Source organism: Geotrypetes seraphini, chromosome 6 (assembly GCF_902459505.1).
Source record: "Geotrypetes seraphini chromosome 6, aGeoSer1.1, whole genome shotgun sequence".
In the NCBI taxonomy this organism is placed as follows: domain Eukaryota; kingdom Metazoa; phylum Chordata; class Amphibia; order Gymnophiona; family Dermophiidae; genus Geotrypetes; species Geotrypetes seraphini.
In genome coordinates, this window is record NC_047089.1 from 5,242,499 (window position 1) to 5,251,136 (window position 8,638).

The window sequence follows — 8,638 nt, forward strand, 5'->3', positions numbered from 1 at the left end:
AGGCTAGAGTAGTTGCTCACACTGGTGAAAATTTTAAAGAGGTATGGGGGCGTGGGTGGGACGGAGAGGTGCCGGCACCCGGGATGGTCTGCACCCCACACCCCCTCCCTTACTACGCCATTGGCTAATTGTCAACTTTCCTGTCAGTGCTTGAGCAGTACAGCTGCCCGATTCAGGAAAAAAAATTTTGATTTGATTTTCTTGCCAATTGGGCGTTTTAGGTTTTTTTTTCCGAAACATCCTGGTGTGTTTATTTTATAGCCTCTTCACTCTTTTTATAGCCTCTTCACCCACCCCACCCCTTTGCCATCTCCTACCCACACTGGCATTGTAGTGTAAACAAAATAAACAAAGAGACTTTTCCTCACTCTGTTAAGTCCTAGCTCACGTTTGCGGTCTAAGACCAGCTCTGGCAGGATACACATTTCCAAATGTGACATATTGTAATCACAAAACAGAAAATAAAATTATTTTTTTTCTACCTTTTGTTGTTTGGTCATTATTTGAATCATGTTGGTGTCAGGCTCTGGTTTCTGTTTGTCTTCTGATAACTCGTTTGCCAGAGTCTCCTGCCCATTTGCCGTTTTCTTCTTTCTCCATGCTAACCATCCATCATCCATCTCTGCCCTCCCCTTCCCTCCCCCGGAGGTCTGGCATCTTTCCTTTTTTACATCTCCATCCCCGCAACTGCAGCGATGGACCCCACCATCCCCAGATCCACCATCTCTCCTTTTCTGAACTACCCTTTCATCCAGCATCTCTCCCTCCTTCCCCACCACCCCAGGGTCCATCATCTCTCTCTTTCTCTTCACAACTACCCTCCTTTCCAGTATCTCTATCCCCCCTTCACACCATCCCTTGTGTCCAACTTCTCTCCCTTTCTGTTCTTTTCTTCCCTAAATCCTATTGTCCATCATCCCTCTCCTGTGTTTTTAGACCCATTATTTCTTCCCCTCTCCCTCCCCCCAGTCTGGCATATGCATGTCTCTTTGAACCCCCCATTCCCTCCCTCTGTGTACTTCTACACGGGACCCCCCTCCCCTGAAGGCCTTCATGTTCCCCACTTCAAACCTTTTTTTTAAAATTTAAATAAGGAAGGACCTTAGAGAGTGCATCCTTAAACCCTTTCATAAATGTTGTGTCTCAATGCTAGCTTTATCTCTGTTCCTCTCTTTTTTCCCAGTCGCTAGACTCTCTAATTTGTGCTTGCAGTCCTTACATCTCTGAGCTCAAAATCACTGGCTGTGTAAGGACAGAAAAAGAAACTTCTGCATTCCATCCCCTCAGTTCTGTTACCTGCAGAAACTTGATCAGACTCAGGCGTCCTGGTTGAGTAGTTTAGCACAAAGTTCATATCCTCTAGAATTTGCCTAGTACTATGGAAAGCAGAGCCATACGGATAAACATACCATTGTCTGCCTGCTGAAAATAAGCAGCTTGTGGGTCAGAATCCAATTCGACACCTAATCGCAGCAGACTGCAGAGAACCGCCTGTGTTGTAGCGATCCTTGCAGGCTGCCGTCGTCCTCACGTTCCCTCTGCCGCAGTCTCGCCCCTCCTCTGACATCAGGGGCAGGATCGCAGTAGAGGGAACATGAGGACGATGGCAGCCTGCAAGGATCGCTACAGCACTGGTGATTCTCTCTGCAGGCTGCTGCGATTAGGTAAAAGGTAAGACCGGGAGGACAGGGGGGGGGGGGGGGGGTGAGCCAGAGGATGCTGCAAAGAGGAGACCTGAAGGGAGGAGGGTTGGTCACCGAATTGGCCAGGCTGATTAAAAAAAGAATCGATTCAAATTGGAAATCGGACAGCACTACTAAGCAGTGCTTGGCTCAGGCACTAACAGGAAAGTTGATATTAAAAATTTAAGAGTATGCAGTGGCCTGCATCTGGAGGAAGGAGTGGCTTGGTGTTTAGAACCCTTGCCTCCGCACCCTGAGGTTGTGGGTTCAATCTGGGCAAGTCACTTAACCCAACAGAGGAGTCGTATCAATAATTCAGCCACGGGTGTAAAATTGAGCCCTTGTCAAGAGCCTCAAAGGGCTTTTTTCTTCAGTGTCTTGAAGTCACTTAACCCTCCAGTGTAGGGTTACCAGATTTCTTCTCCACGAAAAGAGGACATGTGCCCCACCCCCGTTCCAACCCAGCCCCTCCCTGTTCGGCATCCAGCTCTGCCCAGTTCTGCCCTTAGTCCCCCCCCCCCTCATCTCCTTTCCCAAGCTCAGGGCCTCCAAACATTTGCCTATGCGATGTGTCATGGCGTGCTAGGAAGCCCTCCAGATGCGGCCCTGAGCTTGGGAAAGGAGATGAGGGGGCGGGACTAAGGGCGGAGCTCGGGAAACCCAGAGAAACTACCAGACTTTGAAAATATGGCCGCACACCCGGCGGTCTTCTAAAACCAGGACATGTCCAGGTTTCCCCGGATGTCTGGTAACCCTACTCGATTGTCGCAGGTACTGTGGTTCGATTGTGAGCCAGACAGGACAGATAGGGAGAAATGATGACACTACCTGAATGTAAACCACTTCAAACAGCATCAAATCAAAAAAGCAGCCCCTTAGTGTCCGGCACAGTGTCTCAGTGGTGTGCCAAAAAGAGATTCCGGAATTTAAAATTCCCTTCATAAGAAATAATTCAGAAAATAAATATACACTAGAATAGATGACGTGTACATCATGTATGCAGGAGCCCATCACTCCTGGGCTTCTTCTTCTCCTCTCTGCCCCACTTGCGTAACTCTAGAAATGTTCTCCAGTGCGAGCAGCATCTTACTCGCGCCAGCCTCGGCTCCCTTTTGACATCACTTCCTATCACGGGACCAGGACGTGACCTCAGAAGGGAGCAGGTGGAAGAAGCTGCTTATTTCAATTATAATGTGCCACGAAAACCATTTGCTCCGTTTAGTGTGCCGGAGCTAAAAAAAACAGTTTGTGAGGCTAATCATTTTTCGTGCCCCCCAAATCCGGACACAAGGCTCAGGGTTGCCAGATGGCAAAAAAATTTCCAGCCCAACTCATGGCAAAAAGTAGCCCCAAAATAGCCCAAACAATCGCCGCTGGAAACGCCTTTAATTTATCAACGAAATACATCCTGTTTATTTATACACTGCAAATATCTCAAAGAAAAACATTCAGGAAACACACAACAAAAACAAGCATTTAATGTAAAAAGTCCTTCCCCAAATTAAAAGCTCTTCAAACTTCTGGACATAACGGGCTGGATTTTGTATAGGACGACCAGTCTCAGAAGCCGCCTGAAGCACATGGGCGTCCTATATAGAATCGCCTAAGCCTGCCTAACCAGCAGTTTAGCCACTGCAGCAGGGAAACCTCCTCCCCCCCACCCCGCATTACTTATTTTACATTTTGTCCCCATCTGTCCAGCATCCCCTTCCCGAACTTCTCTCCTCTGTGTTCCTCTCCGTTCCCCTGCTTCCATCATCCCTCTGTCAGAATCACCCCTTTTCAAGCAATGTCCTTTTATGCATGCCCCTCTCTCCCCATCAAGCCTTCTCCATGTCTGTCCCTCTCTGTGCCCAGCATTACTTCAGTCTCCCTCTATTTACATTCGGTCCCCATCTAGAATCTCTTCTCCATGTTATGTTGGTCTTGATGTGTTGGATCTTCCACTCCTGAGCCAGCATCTCTTCCTTACCCCATCGTCTGCAACGCTCCCTCATCCCTCTCTCTCATCCCTGTACCCCCAGCCAGCTGTATAACCCTCAGCATCTCTCTCGTTCCTGTATACCCCTCGCAGACAGCTAGTTGCAGTGACCTATATTTGTTATATGTGTTGTCTAATTAGTTAAATATTTTAACAATAAAATGTCTATTTCAAAATCTCTGCTGCATGGAGCTCTGGAGTCCTCAGTTGGAAGTTGTTTGATTTAGGGGTACAGTAGTGCCTCACATAAAGAACGCCTCACACAACGAACGCTGCACACAACGAACTTCATGTCTTGATTCACACAACGAACTTCATTTCACACAACGAACTTCATTTCACACAACGAACTTCACACAACGAACTTCGTTTCACACAACGAACTTCACACAACAAACTTCGTTTCACACAACGAACTTCATTTCACACAACGAACTTCACACAACGAACTTCGTTTCACACAACGAACTTCACACAACAAACTTCGTTTCACACAACGAACTTCATTTCACACAACGAACTTCACACAACGAACTTCGTTTCACACAACGAACTTCACACAACAAACTTCGTTTCACACAACGAACTTCATTTCACACAACGAACTTCACACAACGAACTTCGTTTCACACAACGAACTTCACACAACAAACTTCGTTTCACACAACGAACTTCATTTCACACAACGAACTTCACACAACGAACTTCGTTTCACACAACGAACTTCACACAACAAACTTCGTTTCACACAACGAACTTCATTTCACACAACGAACTTCACACAACGAACTTCGTTTCACACAACGAACTTCACACAACAAACTTCGTTTCACACAACGAACTTCATTTCACACAACGAACTTCACACAACGAACTTCGTTTCACACAACGAACTTCACACAACAAACTTCGTTTCACACAACGAACTTCATTTCACACAACGAACTTCACACAACGAACTTCGTTTCACACAACGAACTTCACACAACAAACTTCGTTTCACACAACGAACTTCATTTCACACAACGAACTTCACACAACGAACTTCGTTTCACACAACGAACTTCACACAACAAACTTCGTTTCACACAACGAAGTCGCCCGAGCTGCCGATGTATTGCATCCTTCCGCGCAGGCACTGCACTTAACTGCCCTCTCTCACTGTATACAGTCGTCCTTTTAAGATAAACTCAATATTTTTTATATATCATGGCTTCTAAAAAAAGCAGGAAGGTGATTTCTGTTGAAATGAAACGGGAAATAATTAGAAGGAATGAATGTGGGGTAAAACAGTGTGACCTCGTCAAAGAGTTTGGCCTCAGCAAGACCACCATTTTCACCATTTTGACAAATTGATCTTTTTTTATGTCATCTTAGCATATTTTATGCTGCAGAACGAATTATTTTTTTTAACATGTATTGTTATGGGAAAACGCGTTTCACATAACGAACTTTTCGCATAACAAACTTGCTCCTGGAACCAATTAAGTTCGTTGTGTGAGGCACCACTGTACTTGGCTTGAAAAAGGTGGGAAACAGTGATGTAGACACTTCTTCAGGGCAGGTGTAAATTTGTGTGTGAACATTTGAACATTATTGGAGTTGATTCTAGGAGCCAGTTTTATAGACACCTTAGCAAGGATGCAGAATTATTAAACAGTCACCTTTCTTGGCTTCTCACGCGAACAGCTCATTATAAAATCACTCCTACTAAATGCAAAAGCCATTCACTCGGGTAAATATTGTATTTGACAACTGCCCACTGTCCCTACTGACAAAAGTACAGGAACGTACGCCGATAGGGCTAGTCTCAGTTAGGGGGCTGGCCTTTGACCAGAGGGCCGCCGCGTGATGGACCACTGGTCTGACCCAGCAGCGGCAATTCTTATGTTCTTACATGTTGATGGTTCTGAGTTTCAATTTCTGTCAGGACACTGGGTCAGCTTAATCTTAGAACAGTTGATAGGCAGGATATTTATTTGGGGGTCTAAATGCTAACGCACCCATTATAAGTCTATGGACGCGTGCTAATCCGGCTAGCATGCCTTAGTAAAAGGACCCCTTTATAAAGAAATAAAAATAAGCATTAGTCAGGCTAATAGTTAAACTGGGTGTAGCAGGACATATCACGACTCTGTAGAAGTATTTTCTGTGGATAGAAAAAAGAACAGTGCGAGCAACTCTTTACACGGAGACACCAAATCCCACCCATTCGGCGTGTGAGACACATATTTGCTGCCCTTCACAGGCATTCAATGAGCCGCTACTTTCCCTCCTTCCCCTCCCTTCTATTCTCCCGGGTCCGGGCCTCTCTCCCTCTCTCAAACCCCTCCCCTTTCCAGTCCTACCTTCCAACTTGTCTTTGCGGTCCCGGTACAGATTCAAACAAGTTGCGCCAAGCTGACCGCAGCATCGGAATTTCATTGGCTCAGCTAGGGCACAATGGACCAATTGCAAACAACCTCAGAGTTCCTAAGGTCATCTGTGATTGGCCCGCTGTGCTGCAGCTGAACCAATGAAAAGAAAAAAAAAACCCCCAAAAAACAATCACCCGCCCAAAATAGCCAAATTGCCTCGAAAAGTAGCCCAAAAACCCACCACCCACCCAAGCTTTTTATTTCCTGCCGAGAGCCTTAAAAAGTAGGGCAGGAAAACCGCCCAACTGGCAACACTGACCAAGGCCCCAGCCCCGACCCATTCCGCCATCATCTCCACCCTGTTCCATTCTTTACAGACAGTAAGCCAGGTTTCCGTCATTTGGCTCTTCAAGAGAAATGGTGCACGGCTGAGCAAGCAGAGAGGGAGGTGGGCAACACCTTTCGCAAGGTAGTCGGTGAGGGAAAACACACAGGCAGCTGGAGGAGTTTGATATGCTGAGGGAATTAATTGATGAAATGGAATAAAGCTACAGATATCACTGGGCTACAAAGTTTCTGCTTCTTCAACACACATAGATGTTTGGCTGCTGATCATGAAAATCATATTTAAAATGACATATCACGTACTGTTTTAACAAAAAAGCACATTTTTACAAATTTCTTAGCCTAACATAGTAAATGACGGCAGATAAAGACCCGAGTGGTCCATCCAGTTTGCCCAACCATACATGCTCCATCAATTAATTTAGTTTAAATGTTCCTTTTACTTAGATATTTCTGGGCCAGAAACCTACTGCCCCGCCCAGTAGTGTTCTTAGGTTCCATCTACTGGAGTCTCCATCAAAGCTCACTCCCGCCCATCTAAACCCTCCCCAGCCCGGCTCAACTGAACGTCCATATACGGGACACAGACCGTGCAAATCTGCCCAGTACTGGCCTTAGTTCAATATTTACTATTATTTTCTGATTCTAGATCCTCTGTGTTCATCCCACGCTTTTTGAACTCCATCACCGTTTTCTTCTCCACAACCTCCCTCGGGAGCGCTTTCCAGGCATCCACCACCCTCTCCGTAAAGAAGAATTTCCTAACATTGCTCTTGAATCCACCACCCCTCAACCTCAAATTATGTCTTCTGGTTTTACCATTTTCCTTTCTCTGGAAAATATTTTGTTCTACGTTAATACCTTTCAAGTATTTGAACGTCTGAATCATATCTCCCCTGTTCCTCCTTTCCTCTAGGAAACACTTTTTTGGCTTGCGAGCTACTTTTAAAATGACCAAGTCAAAATGATCTACCAACAATAAAATTGTACACTGTACACAGAGAAAATGTTAATTATCATTTAAATTCGGGGATTTTATCAGAGGTCAAGTCAGATTACTCTATGCACTGCCACCTCAGTAACAACTATAAAAAATAGACATATATACCCCCTCCCCTTTTACTAAACTGCGATAGCGGTTTTTAGCGCAGGAAGCTGCGCTGAATGCCCCGCACTGCTCTCGACACTCATAGGCTCCCTGCGCTAAAGTCCACTACTGCGGTTTAGTGAAAGGGAGCCATAGTGCAAAATATAGACAACAGATATAAATTCTCAAAATGGACACATTTTGATCACTAAATTGAAAATAAAATCATTTTTCCTACCTTTGTTGTCTGGTGATTTCATGAGTTTCTGGTTGCACTTTCTTCTTCCGACTCTGTGCATCCAATATTTCTTCCCTTCTTTCAGCCTCCTGTATGCTTCCTCTCCTCCAGACCTCATTCCATTCCCCAACCATCTCTGTCCTTCTATGATTCCAACTTTTTCTTCCTCTCTCCCTGCTCCTCCCCTTTCTTTCTTTCTCTCTCCCTGCCCCCCCTTTCTTCAAGTTTATTAAGTTTTCAAGTTTATTAGGGTTTTATATACCACCTATCAAGGTTATCTAAGCGGTTTTACAATCAGATACTCAAGCATTTTCCCCTATCTTTCCCGGTGGGCTCACAATCTATCTAACATACCTGGGGCTTGCCCAGGGTCACAAGGAGCAGCACGGGGCTTGAACCCACAACCCCAGGGTGCCGAGGCTGCAGCTCCAACCACCGCGCCACACACTCCTCCTTTTTTGTTTCTGTCTGTCTTTCTTTCTGTCTCCCTGCCTGTCTTTCTGTCTCCCCTTTCTTTCTCCCCAAGCCACTGCCAGGGCTGTTGTCTGGGAACAGGCCCCCAAGCCACCGCAGACACTGCCATTGCCGAGTTCTTCACTTTCTGACACTGCAACAAGCCAGCAGCCTTCTCCCCAACGTCAATTCTGACGTTGGAAAGGAAATTCTGGGCCAGCCAAGCAGCAACTGGCTGGCCTGGAACTTCCTCTCCGACATCAGAATTGATGTCGGGGAAAACGGCTTTTGCAGGGAAAGCTTGGGGCGGCGGTGGGGGAGAGGAAGGCTGAACAGCCCAGTAGATTGCGAAGGCAATGCGAGTCTAAAACGGAGCCCAGGATGGGCTCCGCGATCGACTTGCATTGCCTTCGAGATCTACCAGTTGATTGCGATCGACGTATTGGGCACCCCTGAGCTAAACTTTATGGCATATTATTCTATTTTACTTTTCCC